Here is a 7,594-nt window from a genome sequence, read left to right as displayed (position 1 = left end):
TCTGAAAAGACTGCAGATATTCCTCTAAGGCAGTGCTTCCCAAACATTTAGAACCACAACCCACTTTAGTATGACAAACTTTCGCAACCCACCTAGCTTTAATGGGCATGACCCCTGGTCTTGCGCGCTCCCTCTGCTGCCTCCGCCTAGCTTCCTGGTACTGATGCATCTCCAACAACCCCGAAACAAGCAGATCGAGCTTATTGTCCCAGGTCAGGTGACCCACTTGACCTCCTGTGTTGTTGCAGCCTCGGTATTTTGTGATATAACGACCCCATGTTATTTTTATCTTTCTCAGTTTAATTTTGCTTGTTGATCATTCCTCTTTATTTCCTGCTCCTTTTACTTAATTGGTTGTGAGTTCGTCGGCACCTTCCCGCTGTTTTGCCCCCCGCTGCTTGCCACCATCCTGTCTCCCAGATATCCCCTTCCACCACCCAGGGCTACTTATGGAGGTCACTGCATAGCTCCATTAGCAGCCCTTGACTCCTGGTCTTGTGCCACTCCCCCTGCTGCCTCCACCTAGCTCTGAGGTACTGCTGCATTTTGAGCAACTCCAAAGCCGGCAGCTCAAGCCCGTTGTCCAAGGTCAGGTGACCCACTTGACCTCCTGTGTTGTTTTAGCCTTGTTATATTGTAATATTGCTACTCCATGTAATTTTTATCTTCTCAGTTTAATTTTACTTGTTGATCATTCCTCTGTAATTCCAGCTCCTTTTATTTAATTGGTTGCAAGCCTGTTGGTGCCTTCCTGCCATTCCCTCCACCTTTCCTCGCCACCCTCCCGCCTCCAGATGACACCACCCTTCTCCAAGGGCTTTTTATGAAGGCCACTTCGAGGCTGCACCGCTGGTGCACCTAAGGCAAGCCCATCTGCGCCCGTCCGCACTTGGACTGCGCCCAGCGCCAAGACCCCTAGCCCAATGCACTCCCATTGCTACACAGTCACAGACCTTTGCGCCCTCAACCCTGGATGTAACAAAAACTGCTGCCACACCTCACCCCACTCCACAAATGAACCCTTCTCCTGCCTCAGGTGCCGGCTCACCTCAACCCTAAAGAAAACACCACAACAGCAACCAGCACCATGCCACCACCAGAAGCCAAGTCCACCCCCAGAAAACTAAACTCACCTGCCTCCTGCTCAACATCAATAGATCACTCAGTAAGCACACCACCAAAATCTGGGACCCATCTCCACCCTCGCCCCAGACGTGACCTTCATCAAAGAAACCTGGCTCACCCTACAGAAACCCCACAGCACACACAACTCCAATCAGCTACAAAATGAAGCACTACGACTTCTCCAACAAACCCGGAGGAGGCTTTGCCATTATACACAAGGAATCAATCACCTGCACCATTTCCAAAGATGAAACCATGCCCATCTTAGCATGAGCGGATTTTGCGGATTGGCAATCCGCGAATTTGCGGATTTGCAAACTCGCAATCCGCAAAATCCGCGAATTCCCGCGAATTTGCGGATTTTTTTTTTTTTTTGTGTTCGCCCGTGTTTCTGCCAGTTCGCGAGGGTTTTTACAATTTCGCAATTTGCGAACTTACCTGTCGGGTCGCAAGTTTTGCGAACTTGTTGTTTCTACGTGTCCAACCTGTTTGGGACACTCTTCTTCATCACTGCCACTCTCTGTCACCACTGCCACTCTCTGACTACTCATGCCACCCTCTGGCCCACCCATGCCACCCTCTGTTTCATCACCACACCCTCTGGTTGTCCAGTGTACATTATTTTTGGCAAAGCAAAGCACACCTTCCCTGCCTCAAGTGACCTGAATTAATTTGGGGCTGATTAATGTGTCACAGAATATTTTTTTAGCTGGCACCTGCTTCCTTAGTGCGCCCTGATTAGTGATCTTTTGCACTTGCTAAGTGCTTTCATTGTTGCAAAATTAGTTACAACACCTGCCCTGCCCCAACTGACAATAATGAATTAGGGGCTGATTAATGGATTTTAACTTCCAGCCTGGCTCCTGCTTGTCTCCCTTAGCTGTAATTCAGGACCTTTGTGGCATATGTGTAACTATTCTGAGGTTCAGAGCAGGGTCACATAATAGTTGCAACTGGCAACTGAACTCTGGAGGGGCCCCTCAGGAAGCACTACAGGAAATGGCTACTAATGATGAGCCTGAACTTTTGAACCTGGTAAGTAGTTACTTTCAGTTTTGCTAAAATCGTATTTCTGCAATTTCGCACTTATTCGCGGGGCGCGAACTCACGCGAACAGTGCGAGCAGTGCGAGCAAAATCCGCTGCTCGCGGATTTGCGGATTTTTCAGGAAATTCGCAAATCTCGCGGATTGCGGATTTCCCGAAAATCCGCAAAATCCGCGAGCGGAACGGATTTTCCGCCCATGCCTACATGGAACACATGAATTTCCAGCTTCACACTAATGACAATATGACCATCAAAGGCACCCTCACATACAGACCGCCGGGACCACGAACTGGCTTCAGCAACACCATCGCTGAATTCATTACTCAGTTTGCAATTGAATCCTAATCTATGTATTACTGGGAGTCCTCAACTTCCACCTGGTAGACAGAACTGACACCAGCTCTACCAACCTCCTGGAATGACTGGACAACAAAAGACTCAAACAACTAGTCACAGACCCCACACACAAAGCAGAACACACTGGTTGCTTCTGTCTTCAACATCTAGCAATAGAATCAGGTACAGCCACTCCTCGGAACCCACCTGGTCGGATCACTCCATCGTACACTTCACCATCTCTGGGCCCACCCTCAACCCCCCAAAGGACACAGCCCCCTCTTCCGCAGGTGGTCCAAAGCCACCTAGCAACAGTCGACTGAAGCCCTCAGCATCACGCAGCCGAATTTATCCACCAACCTGGACCAGGCAGTCCATCACTTCCCTGATTGGATCATCAACACCGCCGACAGAGCCGCCCCACCAAATCAGCCAAAATGCACATAACTCCCAAACAAGCCAGCTGGTACACTCTACAACTGCACACCTTAAAACGCAGATGTGAACGACTTGAGAGAAAATGGTGAGCAAGCAAGGACCACGCCAACAGACCCACCTTCAAAACGGCACTCATATACCACCGACAGATCAATGCTGCTAAAAAAGATGTCCTCACTCACAGAATCAACTTCAGTTCCAACCATGCCAAAGAACTCTTCACCATTGTCAGGGAGTTCACCTGCCCATCAGCCACCAAAAACAGCATCACAGGAACTCTGCAACTCCCTCGCTGACCATTTCCACAACAAGACAGCAACCATCTACAATAACTTTGACTCCCAACTCAACAACCTCCTCAGTCACCCGCCAACTACCACCTCCAGCCACCATCTCACAGCATGGAAACAACTCAACACATCAGTCACATCCAAGTTAATGAACACAATACACTCAGGAACACCCACCAACCACTGCCCCCCTAGTTCTTCAACCTCAGCAGTGACAAGATTATCAGCCAGCTCACTATCATCCTCAATGCCTAACTAGCCATAGCCACCTTCTCTGATGCCTAGAAATACCTTGAGGTAAGACCCCTCCTCAAGAAACCCTCAGCAGACCCCAGAGAATACCAGAAGTACTGAACTATCTTCCTACTCCCTTTCTCAGTCAAGGTACTGTGGAAAGCCATCAGCCTCCAACTCACCGAACATCTGGAGGAAAACAACCTCCTTGACCCTGTACAGTCAGGCTTAAGATCCAACCACAGCACAGAGACAGGCCTGATAACAACAACGGATGACATCCACACTCTAAAGGGTAGAGGAGAATCAGCCGCCATGATCCTGCTTGACCTCTCTTCAGCCTTCGACATGGTTTCCCACCACACCCTCATCAACCGCCTACTAAAGATCGGCATCACAGACAATGCTCTCAAATGGATGGCATCCTTACTTGCAGCGTACCACAAGGCTCATCCCTCATTCCTACCCTCTTTAACATCTAAATTACAACTCTTATGGACATTGTCAGATCTCACCATATCAACATCATCTCCTACGCTGAGGACACCCAGCTCATCCTATCACTCTCAGCCGACCCCACATCAGCAAAAAACAACTTCTACAACTGTATGAAGCATGTCTCAGCCTGGATGAGGGACAACTGCCTCAAACTCAACACAGACAAGACAGAAGTCCTCATCTTCAGCAAACACTCAACCCTATGGAACGACCCTTGGTGGCCGTCAGAATCGGACCCACCCCCACTCCAAAAGCCCATGCCCTCAAACTCACATCATCCTCAACAGAAAACTAACCATGACACAACAAGTCAATGCCATTTCCTCAGCCTGCTTCCACAAACTCTGCATGCTCTGCAAGATCTTCAAGTGGCTCCCCATCAACACCAGGAAAACAGTTACCCAGGCCCTCATCACCGGCCATCTGGACTATGGCAATGCACTTTCTACCAGCACCATCACAGAACTCATGCAAAGACTACATTTGATCCATAACGCAGAAGCCATACTTGCCCTCAACCTTCCCAAAAGAACTCACATTACCCAACACCTGAAGGGCCCCCACTGGCTCCTTATGCAGAAGAGATGCCATTTCAAACTCCTTTCCCATGCCTACAAAGCCCTCCATAACAAAGGACCTGCCTACTCGAACCACCGTCTACTCTTCCACCAACCACACAGGAACCTGCGCTGTGCACACCTCACCCCTGCAGAGATACCACACATACATTGCACCCACACTGGAGCATGCTTCTTCTCCCACCTTACTGCCAAAACCAGGAACACCTTACCCCTCCACCTCCACACCGCACCATCTTTGACTGAGTTCAGGAAAGAACTCAAGACCTGGCTGTTTGACTAAGACCACTAGCTATCTCCTGGAGTCCCACCGGGGTGACAAGCAGCGCTCCGCAAATACAACCTGATTGGTTGATTGATTCACATGAGGCAGACAATTTTTTAATGTAATAAGGCATCTGGTGGTAGCTCATTGTTATTAGTAGATAGCACAATTTCAATTGATATGTTCACTAAATGTTCACAGGCATACAGTTTTATAGATAAAACTATTCTGCACAGAAATTATAAAGTGTGAGAATCAGGTTTAAAAGAATATTTATTATTGGTGCATCGCCAAGTAAAGTGTTTTAATTTGTTCTGATCCTACTAACATCTTTGTTTCATCAGACTTCAGAATTACAAAAAATATGCTTAATTTTCCTCTCCTAACTTCTGAATGGGTGTAGTTCATTCAGAAGTATTTACTTTTTGTTGTGTGTTAGGAAAAAAACGGCATCCTCCAGCATGCCTTTTTACACTTTAATTGCCCCAGCAGGACTATGATATAATTCACTTTATTTTTCTTTCTCTGACTGCAACATGAGAGGAGTTCTCAAACACTAGTCTCTCTGCTAAAAACACAAACAGCCGATGATATTTGACTTCTGTCTTTGAAGCACAGTGAAGGTAACTGATAATTACAGAACTTAAAGGCACCTTTATTTATTGCCTGGACTTTGGCGACTCAGGACCCAAGCACTGCTCTAAGACATTCTTGCATTTCCCAGGACAACTGAGAAGGAAGTGTGAAAGCTCCGACTGTGAACACCAAAGTCATCTCTGACAATCTACCCATATCAGTCCCATATTGCACCAAATGAAAGGGTAAGGGGATTGAGCCCAAAGCACTCGGTAGGGAATTGGGCGAGGTATCACCTCAATACCTTTTGGAAATTTTAATGTGAAACTGCATTTTATAACACTATTTTATAGAAAATACTGGCTAAAGCATAAAAACATCAAGTTGCACAGAATAGGTGAACCTAACATGAAGGTCCTGGATTATTAACTGGGAGATGGCATATTGGTAATGCTTTAGTATGCAAATTAAGGCTCAATAAGAAAGCCTAGGTAGACCCCTCATTTCTAAGGTACAAGGGTTCTTCTTCACGAAATATGAGTAAAGTATTTAAGCAGCACCAAAAAGCATTAAAGATATTGATACATTCCCTAACCAATTTACCAGAATGAATATAATTGCAATTATTTACACAAGTTTACAATGACAAATATCGATATGGGAACAAGGAGATATGAATATTTGATAAAAAATATCAAAAGAGCCTAAAGGACACAATAGGGATGTAAAAGTCAAGGTCAATTTGAGTGCAATAACAAAAGCAACCACCAGAAGCCACTCTTGCACTATCAATGAAAAGGAGTTACCAGCAAACTGTGCTGCCTCACACAAGCAGGCAGGGCAGGTGCAAATGTAGTTACCTTACATGCTGATGCATTAAAATGCTTCTAAATCTCTCAGTACAGTGAATAACTTCTCCTGGCTCCCCCTAAAGTCCAAAAACTGCAAGGGACTGATTTCCAGGCACCATGGTACAGTTAGCAGGAGACAGGATCAGCCATTCTCTTTAACCTGGGCTGCAGAAGAATTTGCAGTTCCCGTTGGTCTGCTATATTTTTTATAGAACATTATTGCCATTTATAACCTTGGGGCCAACGATTCACACAGTCTTGCCCTTGAGAAGTGCTGTAGGTACAAGAAGAACCAATCAAAGCCACAGTTGCTGCAAAGGCAAACACATACAGCAGATTATTCCGCTTCTTTTCATGTCCAAGTGCTCTTGTGTTCTGGTATCTTTGAGGAGTGAGCCTTTATTATAGTTCCTATCTTTTAGATGAAATCTCACAATTTCTTATTCTGAGGTCTTCCAAGATTTCCGGACCCCATGGCAACGGCATGACGCTTCTTCAGCACTCCCAAGATCTGGCTTATAGATATGAGACCCACCCGTTGCCTCCAGCAGGTGCCCCACTCATACTGGATCTGGGTCCTGGTTAGCTCCTGCAGTGACGGGACTTAGCCAGCTTGTTTTTATAGTAGGTCTTTTTTTTTAGGCAAGCACACACCAGAGCTCTGTTTGTATTAAATTGCCTTTATCCGGATCCCTGCCTGCTCTCTCTGGCCATATCTGCCCTCCCCTTCCTACATACTCTTAAATAATTAAGGGTTGATATTCCTATAGCAAAATCCAACTTTTCCTTCTTCTGACTTAAGCCTCCACTTCTATATTTCCATTTAAAGCACTGACTCGGGGTGTAATATTACATCAGATAACTGTTTTGCCCAAAAGTGCAAATGTGTCTCTTGTTCTGCTCCATCATATTTGACTAGCCAGTTGAAGTGTCCATGGAAGATACCATGGCTAAGATCCACTGTTAATGGGGTGCTTCACCTGCAGTCTACCGGTTAGCTGAGTTGGTGAGATAGTTAGTGACATGGGCTATCGGGTTCTTCAGTAAGGTGTCTTTACTCTGTAACTCCATATGCACTTTGTTGCATCGGGAACCCTCCTTTTCGAAAGGTACCTTTTATATTGTCTCTCATAATTCCCTGGTAGTTTGAGACACTAGGGGACTGATGTAGGTAAAATAGAAATACGGAATTCTTAATACCGAATTTTACCGAATTGGTATTAAGAAATCGGTATTTCAGATGTAGATAAAAAATCTAAAAAAATTACAGAATCGGTAATAATCGGTAACATTTACTGATTCTTTAAACACTGATCGGTATTACTGATTCCTAAATACCGAATCGGTAAATACTGA

Source organism: Lissotriton vulgaris, chromosome 3_1, assembly GCF_964263255.1.
Source record: "Lissotriton vulgaris chromosome 3_1, aLisVul1.2, whole genome shotgun sequence".
Classification (NCBI taxonomy): domain Eukaryota; kingdom Metazoa; phylum Chordata; class Amphibia; order Caudata; family Salamandridae; genus Lissotriton; species Lissotriton vulgaris.
Note: the sequence above shows the minus strand (reverse complement) of the source record.